Consider the following 16525-nt stretch of genomic DNA (forward strand, 5'->3'; position numbering starts at 1 on the left):
CAATTTACAAAGCAGTTTCTCATACTTTGTTTCATTTAATCTCTATAGAATGCTTTTCAGGGTATTATTACCACAGTCTCGGAAGGAGTAACTGACTTGCCCCAAATCACACCACATTATATAAAGCAATTAGAGTGGAAACATCATTTCCGGTATAAATCCCATATGATATTTTGTTTTCCCTTCATAATATCATTCGTCATCTCAAGAAAGTGATGAAATAATGCTGATTCCTAGGAACTTAGTCTTAAAGAGACATACTCTCAGATGATCAACACTATGTCTTTGAAACAGGGGTGTTGCGAGAAGAAACTTGAGACCCATGATTTCTGGGTGTTCAAGTCCATGCTTAGAGTTCTGGGAAACAGTAAAAGAAGGGAAAGGGGGAATGCTAGTCCAGAATGAAAAAAGTCAGACGTATATGTAACTTTATTGATCACCTCAAAATTCTCTTTTTGTTTATGGTCTGTGACACCCTACTAGAATATAAATGCTCTTAGGGTAGATCACTGCTATCTTGCAGCAAGTGGTAGGCGCTGAGTAAATATTTATTAAAGAAATGAAAGTGGCCTTGAATACATCTGCTCTTTGCTCACCAGAGAACAGCCTCATAGCAGTCAAATGGCATCATTAGCAAAATTTTAAGAATCATATCCTTATTAGCTCGTAACCATGGATTCAAGGCTCCCATTTATTTCATACTTTCTAAGTACAGAAGAATTCTGGTGTATTAGGGGATGTTTCCACAACCTCGCTGTAAAATAAAGCAAGACATTTTGGGCCATTGATTGCTGGTTCCAGCAGGGCCCATCTCTATGCTTACCTCTAAACAATTAACTATAGATTTGTTATCCCAACAAACAGCGATTTGGTATGGAACCTATTTTATCAGTGTCATGCAAAAGTAGACATTTGATATGTCTTTAAGTGGTGATATGGATAATAATGTTGATGCAGAAGAAGACAACTAAAAATTCTCTCTGGGCTTTGTCAAGTGCATCTGGGTGAAGGGTATCTTGGAGTCACTGGATTTCAGAAGTCAAAAAGACTCATCCAACTCTTCATGTTACAGGTGAAGAAAATGAGGTCTAAAGGGGTTGAGAGATTTGACCAAGACTAATTCCTGGGACTAGAGAGAGATCCTCTGATTCTCAGCTGGCCATATTGCATAACATCTCCAGCTCCAAACAGCCAAGAGAAGAAAGTCTGTTGATTTCCAGCTAGAAATGATTCCCCTTCACGTTTTTACTTTCTCTCTCTTAGATGCCTGCTCTGCCCTGACAAGGAATTTATCTGATGTTTACGCTACACTTAAGAAGAGGAAAATGCTCCTGGCAAACACTACTGTGATTCAGTGTGGCATTGGAGAGCCCAGTCATGAAAAAATGAGAATCAACAGAATAAGAGGTAAATAATATTAGAGAAGAAGAGAAAATCTATTATTTTAGTGGGACATAACTTATAAAGTTTAGAACTGGTAAATAAGTGGAGGAATGTGAAAGGAAGCTAGATTCCTATATGAAACATCAAAAATACTGTTATATGAGCAAGAATTAGTTTAAACATGTAAGTAATTATTCCATTCCTAAGAGCAATGAATTATTTAAGATGAGTAGTTAAAATAATTGGAACTACACATTAGTTATATGAAGAAGATTATAAAGAGATACAAAGCATGTAAAAGCTCAGATTAAATGGAGAGATATACTATACTTGTGACTGAAAACAGTGTTTCAAAGATATCAGTTTTCCAAACATTATTCAGATTCCATATACTTCAAATCAACCTTTAAAATGATGCAGTGTTTGTTTTATAGACTAAAAGATAGCCATTTGTAAAATAAAACACTGGACCATAAACTAACATTATTCACAAGTAAATCATTCCAAATGGATTATAGGGCTAAAATTAAAAGTAAAATCCCCACGTATAACAGTGGTGGATGAGAATATAGAAGAATGTCCATAATCTTAAAATTAGTGAAGATACTCTTAATATATATGCTTAAAGATGTCTGGTTGAAAAGAGGAAGGAGAAAAAGTAAAATGGAACGTGATATCGTCTCTGATTTTCTTTCAGAGACTTAATCTAGAGAAGAATATTCCAGTCTATGATATTGGATAAAGAAATAGAAATCTGTGATAATTACACAAATAATGAGAGGACATATTTAAATGGTAGCATAATGTATCAGTTAGCTTCTGCTGTGTAACAAACCACCCTAAAATTTGATGACTTCAAATAAGAATAGTTTATTTTTTCTCAAGATTCTGTGGGTTAACTGGGCAGTTGTTTTGATCTTGACCCATTGGTGGCTCAGCTGGGATTGGATGGTCTAGGACAGTTTTACTCACACATCTGATTGTTGATATGAAGCCACCTAGATTGATGGAGATGTGGAGTCTGTCTAGACTCATTCACATATTGATGGCCTCAGGATTCCCAAGGGCAGCCAGAGAAGGACAAGTAGCAACAATGAACAAGTGTTTTTCAAGCCTTTGCTCATGTCATTTGGTAATATCTCATTGGCCAAAGCAAGTTACAAGGCCAAGTCTACCCAGAGTCAACGTGGGATGCAATAACCAAACAGACAGAGGGTAAGGACTGATGTGTGGCCATTTTTGCAATCTCTCACACATAATTTTAGAGGAAAATTAGTATAAATGTTTGTGTATTTGTTCATTTGAATGCCCGAGGAAAATTGTACAAAGCCAAAAGAAACATAAAGCAAAAAATTAAGTGGAGATGTAAGGTAAGTTTAGTTGGTACTGAAATTGGGTCTGGAAAAATATAGTAGTTTATTTTTCAAGTGTATGCAAGTTCTTGTGACCTATGAAAATAACTTACATTTTGATTATTTTCTCCCTGAATGTGTTTTATTCCTTAACACTTTTGATGTGTTTCTCTCTGGCCTTAGGAAAATAACGTAGCACTTGGGAGCAAAGATGCAGCCTAATAGCCCCACACTGGGGGTCAAGATGGAAAACACCTCCACGGCCACCATGACCTTGCCCTTGGTGCTGTGTTAGATGGGCAGGAAGGTGACCCAGACACTGCAGAACACCAGCATGCTGAACGTCAGGAACTTGGCTTCATTAAAGGTGTCAGGCAGGTTCCGGGCCAGGAAAGCCACAGTGAAGCTGCCCAGGGCCAAGGAACCCAGGTATCCCAGGACACAGTAGAAGGCAGTGACTGAGCCCTTGTTGCACATGATGATGATGTGGCCGTGTTCAGAGTGTGCATCTGTGTCAATGAAGGGAGGAGAGGTTCCCAGTCAGATTCCACAGAGACTCAGCTGGATAAAGGAACAGACGGGAATGATGAAGTTAGGTGCCCCTGACACCAACCACTGCCACATCCTTCTCCCTGGTGCAGTGACCTTGAAGGCCACAACCACAGTAATAGTTTTGGCCAAGACAGTGGAAACAGCCACAGTAAAAACTACTGTAAATGTGATTTGTTGAATAATGTAGGTGGCTGTGTTGGGTCAGCCAATGAAGTGTAAGGAGCAGAGGAAGCAGAGTGTGAGGGAGAAGAGCAGGATGTAGCTGAGAGTCCAATTCTTGCTTACAGGAGTGTCTCGGTGCTTCACAAAGACCCCAGGGACCACTGTTATGACAACAGAGAAGCAAGGAGCTGTGCAAGCCAGAGTCTTCCCTAAAGAATCTTCAAATGCCAGAAGTGTCACAAGTTTCAGCAGGCTGCGATTTCTCTCATTGTTTGCATACTGGCTTCCTGGACGCCCTATACATTGATCTCTATTTGAAAAGGAAAGGAAAGTCTTGGTGTTTCAGTCAGCCACTCTTCCATATTCCGAAGACAAAAAACAAAAGTCTCATTGGCATTATAGGGTCCACAGCCCACACCTTATTTGGTTGTGAGACACAATGTTGCAGACACTTACGTTAATAATATTCACATTAAACAGTCCCGTCATATGTCAGAGTGCTTTTAGCTTCAAGTAAGTGATAATCCACCTCCAAAAGTTCCAAGTTTGGGTCCTGTGTTAGTTGGATGTGTCCATAAACTTGCAGGTTTAGGGGCGAATATTTTAGGTGGTGGGGATTTTGCAACACATCAGTGAGGTACTGGGAAAGTGAGGCAGGGAAAGGAAGGCAGGGCATCAGGGACATCAAGTGCTTTACCACTGTGCTCACCTAGATCTCAATCGCTCTGGGGAGCACTGTGAGGCAAGAAGAACACATGGAAACAAGTCATCTCAGCTGAGGATGAGGCAGCTGCAACACATATGCAGGCATGCCCATCAGCCATCATTCAAGGGCTGCTCCCAGGGCTATGAATTTGTATTTCGCAAACTTTTCCTGTAAAGTGACAGAGAACAAATATTTTAGGCTTTGTGGGCCATAGGGACTCTTCCACAACTACTCAACTCTGACCTCGGAGCATGAAGTAGCCATTCTTATTGTTGAAAGTGGGCATTCTTTTCTCGTTCCTATTTCTACAAATAATATTAGAACAATGCAATTACAGTAATTACAGCTTTTCTTTTTGAATCACTTTTCTATATAAATCTCGTTTCTCGATTTTTCTAATTCGGTTTTTGTTTCATAAAAAATGTAGTAAAATTCTTAACCTTCAAAGTAAATTCCTTTGGTAAAGTGGTTTGAATTGCGTTAAAGCTAAAAATTATTTAGAAAAGGATACAGACTTTTGTAATATTCAGACATTCCATTTGGGAAATTTAATGGCACTAAATTTATTCATTTTCTTTTGCATTTCTCAAACACATTTTTAGCCAAAATTAAAACTATACTTCGCATAACATACAGTAACTACTTACTCAGTACACTTCCTCCATTATACCTAGCTATTAGAACCCCAATTTTGAGTGACCTAAGCCAATTGTGACAGATCTAAGCTAATTTTTGTCAGAGTGTGCTCCACCTCACTTGTGGGTTATGAGCCATGGACATAAATCAATGACAATCTGATTGTATAGTCTCTTTCTTGCAATAAATAAAACGTGCATCAAATAGGATGCTATAGCTGATTCCTCCTCGTTCTTTCCCATGTGGATGTTGTGCAGTGGCAGACACTTGTAAAAATAAAATCCCACACACTAAGCATATTGAAGCAAAAGTTATATAGAGCCTGAGTCTTTATTATCAAAAGGTTGATAGAAAAAAAAAACCCTTTGCATTTGTCTATTTCTGAAATTCTTGTAACATAAATAACAAATGTCATGATTTAAGGCCACTATGAGTTTCTCTATCACTTTCAGCTGAACACATTCTAACTAATGTGCTTTGTGCATTACATTTTTGTGTTTTTGAGAGTGAGAAATAAGACTTTCATACTGCATTATCAAACACTTTACTATTGATATGTAGGAAAATCCTTATTATTGATACATTATTTTCATCTTTTATTTATTTAGTTAATTATTTATTCATTTATTTCTTTATCTTTTGATTGAGGAGGATTAGTCTTGAGCTAACATCTGTGCCAGTCTTCCCCATTTTGTATGCAAGTGGCCACCACAGCGTGGCTGATATGTGGTGTAGGTCTATGCCTGGGATTTGAACCCATGAACCCGGGCCACCAGAGTGGAGCATGCTGAATTTTAACCACTACACCACAGGGCCAGCCTGTTACATTATTTTAGATCCCACTAATTGATTAGATGTTTTTGCATTCTAATTTAAAATATTTTTTGCATTATGTAAGTAAACATGGAAGCAGATTCCACTGGTTGCCTATTCATGACCCATCTGTCCCCTTCCTACCAGCAGCTCAGTTGTGCTTTGACATTCAACTTCTTCCATGAGGCCGTGTGATTGAGGGGAGGTTGAGAAGTCTAAATCAATTATAGTTGGCCCTACTGGGAGGATGTGTTTTTGAGTGACTCTTACAAATTCAGGCAGACTAGATGCCCACTCTTTTTCATCTTTCTGTTCGCTTGCTATGATATAATACTTTATACAGCTCAGCCTCTGAGACCATAAGGAGCCCAGCCTGTAGACAAAGCTGAGAACCAAAGATGATAGAAAAAAATATGAGAGTATCATCTGCGCTTGATTATAGTTTTGAGCTGCTGAATTCTCTAATCCTCGAGTCATTCTATTTCTGGCCTTTTTTTTTTTGTTTCACTTTTTTTTTTGAACAGTGATATTTATGACTACATTCATCAAGTAAATAACAAATAGAATGAAACATATTTCCATCTCCGTCTTTATAATGCAACACTGTGCTTTTATTTTTTCTGGCACAAAGAATCGTAAATTACTCTGGTCTTTTTTATGGGATATAATAAATATTTTTTAAAAGACACATTTAGTTTGTTTTCTTTTTAATTTATAGCCAGATGCATTCTAACAACAAACATAATTTGTAAACATGCTCTCTCTACCAGACCATTATTTATTTCTGTAATATGTTATTTCATGCATTATTTTACTGGACAGAACATTTAGCAATGTAAAGAGATAACGTTGATAATTAATACATATGAATTGTTTGCTGTTTTGTTTGGTAAGACTGGAATATTGTACTTTAAATATGATGGGCTTTTTTGTTTTCATTATTTACCTATTCCATCATCATCCATGATCAGTCTTTTATCATCTCATTCCAGCCATACTGGTCTTATTCCATATGTCTGAATATACCACATAAAAACATTATAAAAACACTTTATTGAGGTATGACTGACATACAAAAAGCTGTACATATTTAATGTATACAACTTAATGTGTTTGGAGATAATATACACCCGTGGAACCATCACTACAATCAAGTCCTTAAACCTATTCATCACCTCCAAATGCTTCCTCCTGTCCTCTTTATTTTTTTAATTTAACTACCTTTTTTAAAATACTTTTTTTCTTTTGAGGTAGGAACACAACATAAATCTACCCTCCTAGTAAATTTTCAAGTCTACAATACAATATTGTTAAATATAGGCCCATGTTGGACAGTAGGTCGCCAGAACTTATTCATCTTGCATAACTCTTGATGTCCAAACTTCTATTGCCAAGAATCCCTCTTCATCTTGAACTGACAAATCCCCACATGTTTTTAAAAACTCAACTCAAACATCAGCTTTCCATGAAGAATTATCAGATTCATCCAAGTAAGACTATCTACTCTTGTTGACTCTGCTAACTTCTAACTACCTTTATTATGGCACTTTTCAAATTGCCCTGTTATTCTTTTTTCACACGTACCTCACTATGATTTCTTGGAAAGAAGGGCCTCTATCTCATCAAGTTTGCATGCTCACTTCATGGTTTATATCTTCTACTAGAGTAATAATCTTATAATATATCCATTCATTTATTGAATCTTTAGTTCCGGTTTTTGCACACCTACTATGTTTAAGACATAGTGCTCGTCACCTTGGGTGTAAAGATATGAATAGGAGGCATGTCGTAAAGACACCCACACTTACTTCCATCATAATTCCATGTGTGTTATTCTGTGATCAAGATGAGTATATGGTGCTACGGAATCTCTAATTGTTTGCCTAACAAAACATGTAGTTTAAGAGCTGTATTCCCTTGAGAAGAGCTGCTTCAGCAGAACCTAACAATGTGAGTATAAAGAAGCCAGATCAAGGTAACTCCCAAAATGGAAATGATGTATTGATTACCTAAATGAATGCATTGAATGAGTGAATGAAATAATAGAAAATAAAGAAGAAATGAGATGCTATTGGTTAATCCCAGACCCTTTACACTTTATTTGGAGACAAAGAAGAGCTGAAAGAAATTGATTGTAATTATGTAATTTTGTCAGTTCATACCTGTCTGATTACATATTTCTCTCTCTGGGCACAATACACAGTCAAAGCAGCAGGTAGCTCTCTTCCTGAGGGATTTTCCTGAATCCTGGCTGACAGAACATCCTACACCCATAGGGGGGAGTTTGAAAGAAGAGAATTATTGATAATACTGAACAATACTATATAATTGGATAATATTTTATTATTTAATAATATTGAATAATTGATAATATTGGTTAAATTATCTCAAAAATTGTCTTAAAGATCACCTCTAAGATTTGACATGATTGATGCACCCAGGGAAAGCAAAATAAAATCAAGGTCAATCTGCAGAAAAGAGTTCCCAACATGAAGATACATACTGATTTAAAAGATTTTCCATCTCGGTGACTAGGACACTTGTTTGTTTTAAGGAAAATGGGGCATCTGATCATGAATCATATTTGTTATTGCCAAATATGATTCAGAATATGGTATTCCTGGATCACTTTTTTGAACTATAAGCAGATTTTACCTTAATAATAAATAATATTTTAATTCATACAATACATTTACATGAGAATTGTTTGATTAGTACAATATGCAATTATTGAATTTATTTAGTAATATATTTAATGTCAGGTAAATTATACACCAAGGAAACAGGGACAGGCTTGAATGATATAATATAGCATCTTGAGGGATGGCTTACAAGACTGAGTTTTAAAGGGAAATCTGATGTGAGGAAGAATGTAGTTCCTGGAAGAGCAAAAAGAATCTTTTTTTCTGATGGTGAATTTTTCTACAAGAATGTATAAAGGTGGGATGAAGAGATGGAAATATAAGGCATATTAATAAAATATTGAAATATTAAAAAAAAACACTCAATGTCAATTCTTTTGATTCTAGTTAAAGAGAATAAAATTTGTTTTCTGGAAGAAAAGCAAATGGCCAAAGACAATTTTAATTGTATCAACAAGTCATCAAAAGGCTTGGTCGTCAGCACCTGTTATGTCTTCGAGGCACAATGCATGCAGAGCAATAAATTTGCAAGAAATGAGATTGACACTTTTTCAGTTTAAATGGGAATTTAAATCATCAATTTTTTATCAGTTCATCATACTAAATTGGTAGCCTCGCTGTCCTGCTGTAGCATATAAAGCATTTCAAAATTCGGGAATATCTCCTTAATTAAACATGTCCTTTCAGGCTGGCCCCGTGGCTTAGTGGTTAAGTGCGCACGCTCCGCTGCTGGCGGCCCGGGTTTGGATCCCTGGCGAACACCGACGCACCGCTTCTCCGCCCATATTGAGGCTGTGTCCCACGTACAGCAACTAGAAGGACGTGCAGCTATGACATACAACGATCTACTGGGGCTTTGGGGGGGAAATAAATAAATAAATAAAATTATTTTTTAAAAAAGTGTACCTTCAATATCTCTTGGACAGTAAGAAAAATTATATCAATAAATGAGAATTTTGTTATGAGTTAAATAATTTCACCATTATTTTCATATACGGTCTCTATCTTCTGATGTAGATGAAGAATTAATCAAAGATTGAATTTTCTGCAGTCTTTTTGAATCCCACGGCCCAGTCTATCAGCTCCTCATGTATGATGAATCCTTGACCACGTGGATCCTGGGGAACAAACTCTCTTACTTTCACCTGAAGTCCAAGACCTTTGGGAAATGATATGGTTCAGAATTTCATGCTGTGACACAGAGTTTCTTTGCTCAGCCAGTGACACTTGAGCTCTAGTGCTGTTTTTAAATTGGGTGTTTTTTAGGAATGGGTGGAGCTGAAAGGGAGACATAATTGGGAAATGAAATGAGGATGGAAATTGAGGACAGAAAACTCATATACGAATGGGTGGGGCTCCTGAGTTGCCCAGCAATTAGATTTTTTCCCCTGTATATCAGTAATCCTCTGAATAAGTTCAATTTGGGGAGTGTTTACTATTTTGCATACTTAAGTAGGAAGGCATTCCTGTCTGCCCTTAGAGAGCACATGGTGATTTGTTTAAACCATTCCTGAAGATTCCATGTCCAGGGAGTGCTGTAGGGCTAAACCTGAGCTGCACCTTGAGCAATGAGGTTTGCTTTAGGGGTGCTAGGGAGTTTCCTTGAACTCAAGAAGATACAAAGAAAGACAGCTTGCTTCTTACTAACTTTGAACAAAATATTTTATTAAATGAGAGAGAAAAGATGAAAGCTCCTAGTAAACAATATTCATACAATAATTGATATAATTTATCTATAAATGTATAACTAATATTTATATAATACATAAGCATATATAAGGTTATATATATATACATAAATAAATATATATTCACAATAAATGTGTGTATTTAGATTTGATATCACATTAACTTCCTTGTACCTGAGAGCAAGAGTTTCAAGACACATTATTCATAGGTTTTGGATTTATAAAAGTCTAGGTTCATCTAAGTAGAATTGAAAAGGTCTTGGGGAAATTAAAATATATTTCAAAGTATTGGGGTTCTCATCTGTAAAAAGGGGATCAATCTCCTTGCTTCCAAAAGTTATTTTAAATTTCAATGAAGAAATATTTATTTAACTATCATTAGCCTTTCTAGAAAAATGCAGGAATGTTCAAATAAATTGTCCTTCCCCCAGTGGCATTTAAGATATCACGGGATAGGGCCAGAACTAGATTTTGAAAATCCCTGAATTTTTAAATTCCCTTCGATGAATTGTCATTAAGTCTTATCTTAAAAACTTACCTCTCACAGTGAAAGTTTTTAATTGATTATTTCTAGTTAAAAGAGTTGACACTGTTGCTAAATAGCCCCTATAATCATTAGGGATTTACTTGCAACCTGTACGAAACAACATCAATTTATTATGCTAAAGTCACTGCTGATCTGTCGCAATGTCACAATTACAATTCTATACCCAAATGAAATAACTCTGGTATCCTAAAATACAATAATGGGATCACATTTAAGGGAGAAATTTTACCTGCTAAGTGAGAAACATGAGCTGCTTTTATCAAAAGCATTTCATGAAGGGCTCAGGCCACCACATCCACAGCATGATATATGTAGTAGTTGGATCCAGACATGGTCGTGTCTAATTTGTCCTTTGGCAGAGAATCCAGGGAGGCATTGAGCGGACACTCCAAAATTTTCCACATTTAGTTCCTGAAAATGAGCAGTTAAAAATTTCAAGCCATAATTTGGTAAAGAGAAAGTCTTCTGGGTATTTAGAGGGGCTAACTGTCCATAGAGAGTGTTTAAATGCAGATATCTCAAAGTTCTGGTGTGCAAAGGAAAGACTCCCATGGTAAGAATGAAAAAGGGGTGAAGTGGAAAAAAAGAAGCATCCCACTGTGGTGTAGTGATCCACACTTTCTGAGTGGTTAAACAATACTTTCCTGCAATGCTCACACTTATTAATATACTTGTGTCACCATACACGGTTAACATATTGGTTGGTGAGCCTATGATTCTGGCCATGAAGGTCCAATCTTTTGAAGTGTACGTCCTCTTGGTCACAGGTATCTTAGTCACAGGCAGGCACCGTTCATAGTCACCTCTCTTCTAAGTTCCCAGAGGAACTGCTCACGTTTTATATCAACTGACACTAAATTTCCCACCCAGGTCCAGCCAAAATGTATCAACAGCGAGACCCTTCTGAAGACTAAATATATGTCCTTGGAAGTCATCTGATAGAGAGGAAAAGTAGTCCTTACCTTTCAGTACAGGATCAATATCTCCACAGGTTATCTGAATCAAAAGAGAAAAAAGGTTCTGTATTGAGTTCTCTGGAAGCAAAATAAACAGAATTTCAGCAAAATTCATATGATCAGGTAGCTAAACTTATATTCTTGGCAATAACTCTGAATATGAAGCAATATTATCTGATGGTAGAAGTGATTGAGGGGAAGCTTGGCTTTGAAGCCAGACTGCCTGGGTTCAAATGCTGACTCTAATATGACTAACTTAACGATCTTGAGAAGGTTACATAACCTCTATCCATCTTAGTTTCTATATCTCTAAATATTCCCATAATAATGGTACCTTTTCATTGCCTTTTATTAGGATTAAATTTGTGACTATTTGCAAAGTATTTGAAGAGTTTAAATTTTTTTTTAATTTTTTTCATTTTTTAAATTTTTTTGTTTATTGCAGTAACATTGGTTTATAACATGGCATAAATTTTAGGTGTACATCATTATAGTTTTATTTCTGCATAGATTACATCATGTTCGCCACCCAAATACTAATTACAACCCTTCACCACACACTTGTGCCGAATTATCCCTTTCGCCGTTCTCCCTTCCCCCTTCCCCTCTGGTAACCACCAATCCAATCTCTGTCTCTATGTATTTGTTTGTTGTTGTTATTATCTACTACTTAATGAGTGAGATCATACGATATTTGACCTTCTCCCTCTGTCTTATTTCACTTTGCATACTACCCTCAATGTCCATCCATGTTGTCACAAATGCCTGGATTTCATTGTTTCTTATGGTTGAGTAGTATTCCATTGTGCATATATACCATATCGTCTTTATCCATTCATTCCTTGTTGGGCCCTTAGGTTGCTTCCAAGTCTTAGCTATTGTGAATAAAGCTGCAATGAACACAGGGGTGCATGTATCTTTACGTATTGGTGTTTTCAAGTTCTTTGGATAAATACCCAACAATGGAATAGCTGGATCATATGGTAGTTCTATCCTTAAATTTTTGAGGAATCTCCATACTGTTTTCCATAGTGGCTACACCAGTTTGCACTCCCACCAGCAATGTATGAGAGTTCCCTTCTCTCCATATCCTCTCCAACACATGTTGTTTCCTTTCTTGTTAATTATAGCCATTCTGACAGGCGTGAGGTGATATCTCATTGTAGTTTTGATTTGCATTTCCCTGATAGTTAATGATTTTGAACATCTTTTCATGTGTCTGTTGGCCATCTGTATATCATCTTTGGAGAAATGTCTGTTCAGGTCTTTTGACCAAGTAAAATAGTTTTAAGTACATGTTTACATATAAAATTTTACTAACTAGAAGATAAATAACTAAGGTGTGGTTATTTCAGAATATCCAGCTTCCACTCCTGTCAGAGAATTTGGGCAACCACATTTCCAGAAGCTACGGTGGTCTGCTTTAGCCAATGATGCTAGCCTCTGGTTACTTCATCTCTTCTCAGCTTCATACACCAAAATAAGGAATCCACCGTATCAAGAACTATCTGTGGTAGGTATTTTCCTATTAGGGAGATATGCAAACCCACTTTCTTCTTTTCCACTTGAGTGGCCACAGAATTTCACCAAGGAGGAAATCTTCAGTCTCTCCAGATCCATCCCCCCACCATGCTCATACCTGTGGTATTTGTAGAGCTCCAGCAGTGTCCCAATCCGGGCAGAGAATGCTGGTGTGGTTCCTGCAGTGACAACCACAACCTTGATTTGTGCCTGGCAGGTGTCATTAGGGATCTTCTGGCCCCCACCCAATGACCAACTCATGGTGCTCTCCAAGGTGCTGACATCACTGTGGAAGGAATTGTAGACATGGAAACCCAGAGACACGTTGGGGAGCAGCTGGGGGCTCCTGTTGATCTCCTTGAAGGCAAAAACAAAGACCAGGACATAACGATAGTTTTTGTAGTTCAACCTGTACCAAAGCCATAGTATTAGAAATAAGATAAAGTCATGCACTTCAGGAGTAACTCCCGTGGGAAAAAAAGGAGGAAAAGCATGGCATTTTGACTCAAGCAACTTGTTCATTCCAGAGCAATTACTGTCTCTTCATGACTTTGGAATCCAAAGCACATGCACATGGTGTTCCCAAAGCCTTGGAAGATCCCGCACTACCGCTCTGCACTCAAAAGAGATAGACCAATGTCCTAAAATGAGTTAGTTGGAAGGGTGCTTAAGGGGAAAGGACAAATTTACATATTTGTTTACAAGTCAAGCACTACTTCATGCAGTGACAGCAACATGAGGTTGGTCATGACCAAGTGCCGGTATAATGAGATGAAGCAAAAGATCATGTTCCATACAAAGAAACTAGGTAAGACAGGGAAGTGCATAAGAAAAGCTTGGAGGAAGGGCAAGTCGAATATAGAATGGTGTCATCAAAACTTTTGCAATATACCTTTATAAATCTGCCTGCCTCGCAGAGCTAGGAAACACATATCACCAGAAGCAGGGAAATTGCACCATAATAAATAAGGAGATAGTCTTAGGGAGAAAATAAAGAGAAAGGCAATTTATGACTCTATGGTTTTCTAAAAGAGTAAAAACAATTCAGAGTCCAAGGAGCAATGTAAACTTGCAGCTTTTCATGTGTTTATTTACAGATTATAAAACCATCATAGGCAGTGAGTTTTACAGATTACCTTTGGTTTGATTCCTCTCTTACACATCTAAGTTCAATCCAACTTTAATTTTCAAACAATTTAATTGATAAGGTACAACACGCAATTCCAGAAGATTGCAGAGTAGAGCATAGGCTTTTGTCGCTCTACTATTAAAATATTATTTTCATTGGTGAATACAGCTTTAAAAACCAAAATGTTGGGATACTGTAATTCTGAGTCACCCAGAGACACTCTGATTGGATTAAAAGAGGACTTGTATTCATTTTCTATTGCTACTCTGAGAATCTACCACAGATTTAGAGGCTTAAAACAACACAAATCTATTATCTTGTACTCTGGGAGGTCAGAAATATAAAATGAGTCTCACTGGCTAAAATCAAGGTGTCAGCAGAACTGCATTGCTTCTGGAGGCTCTAGGGAAGAGTCCATTTCCTTGCACATTCTAGCTTCTAGAGGCTTCCCACTTTCCTAGGTAATAGCCTCGTATCACTTCAATCCCTGTTTTTGTTGTCATAACTCCTTCTCTGACTCTGACATTCTTGACTTATCTTTTCACTTGTAAGGATGCTTGTGATTATTTTACACACATCCAGATAATTCAGGATTATCTCCTCTTCTCAAAATCCTTGATTCTTCACATTTACCAAGTCTCCTTTCTATGTGAGGTAACATATTCACAGATTCGAAGGATTAGGACTTTGTCACCTTTGAGGGCACGTTCCACCTACCACAGGACATAACTACATTCTTTCCAATACTTGAAGCAAAACACAGAAAAGACTAAAGTAGATAGAAATGTTATTCCATTTAAATATGAACCAAAAGAAAGCATGGGTATCCTTGTTAATATCTGATAAAATCAGACTTCATATCAAAAAGAATGTAAAATATCAAAGGTGGTGACCATATGTGGTGAAAGGAAGAGAAGATCAAGTACTTACAGTGAATATATGTATCCCCCCAAACTGAAAAAAAGCTACTATTTTTAGACCCATGTGCATAAGTACATACATGAACAACCAGATTTGGAGGTTTAGCACAACCTCTTAGAAATGGTCAAATTAGAGACAAAAAATTATGCAAAGTTATGGAAAACAAGCTTAACAGATAGTTACATAAAACAGTAAATAATGCTGGTCTATTTTGAACACCAAAGAATATACATACATTTGACAATATAATGGGCCATCAAGTAAGCCTTTGAACATTGAAATTATACACAGTGCATTCTCTGAGCACAGTATCATTAGGCTAGCAATTAATAAAAAGACATCTAGAAAATTTCATTATATATATATGTGTGTGTGTATATATATATTTTTTTTAAACACTTGATCTTTGATAAGTACTAGGGATCTAATGTACAACATGACTATAGTTAACACTGCTGTATGATACATATGAAAGTTGTTAACAAAGTAAATCCTGAGTTCTGATCACAAGGAAAAACATATTCCTTTCTTTTTTTTTTTTGCTTTTTCTCTTTATTATATTTATATGAGATGATAGATGCTAACTAAACTTATTGTGGTAATCATTTTACCAAATATATGTCAAACCACCATGCTGTACACCTTAAATTTATACAGTGATGAATGTCAATTACATCTGTATAAAACTTGAAAAAAACACATCTTTTTCAGAGAATACTCCAAATTATTTTAGACCATAAAGGATACTTAGTAAATGCATTTTGAAGAAAAATAAATGTCATCTCAATAAAAAGTTCGTTTTTTGAATAAGCTATATACTTTGATGAGATTTGCTCTTAGCACTAACTTCTAGTCAAGATATGGTGTGCCCAAGGATTCTTTCCCCTCCCACATCGTGGGTCAGGAGCAGGATGGCATGTGGATCACCGTAGTGGGATCTTGGTGTTTTTTGCCTGCAACTTGCATCCTTTAGGTTTTCAGAAAATAATCACTAATGGAGATTATTCCAAGGCAGGAGACAATAAAAGATGCTTATTTCTGTCTTCTGTTTGGGGGGAAAATATTCCAGAAGGGAAAAAGAAAGGAAACCACAAATAATTATTAAAGGAAAAGAAAGGAGCTGATGATTCATTGTTTACTGGAGAATCTCAACACAGCTTTTATATTCAACTTTCATAACTGTCAGATGGATTTACACACACACACGAACTTATCTTTGCTTGGACGAATCACAAAGAAATTTCTGTTGCATTTCTGAATCCTGGGTCAATGTATAGAAGGGAGAAAATCCACTGACCACCAAGTCCCCTTCCTTGCAGACACTGGGCCTTATGTAATCAAAGCCGTCAGAATAACTCATCATACACATGGAATGTGGAAATTTCCCAAGGAGGGGCAGAAGAAGCAGAAAGAACATCCCAGCTGACTCACCAGTTTGAGGCAAGTCCTCAGGTCAGTGGTTACTGGGGGAGCAGAGCAGGAAGGAGACCTGCAGTGTAGCCTTCTGCAGGGAAATT

The sequence above is a fragment of the Diceros bicornis genome, unplaced genomic scaffold (assembly GCF_020826845.1).
Source record: "Diceros bicornis minor isolate mBicDic1 unplaced genomic scaffold, mDicBic1.mat.cur scaffold_239_ctg1, whole genome shotgun sequence".
NCBI lineage: Eukaryota > Metazoa > Chordata > Mammalia > Perissodactyla > Rhinocerotidae > Diceros > Diceros bicornis.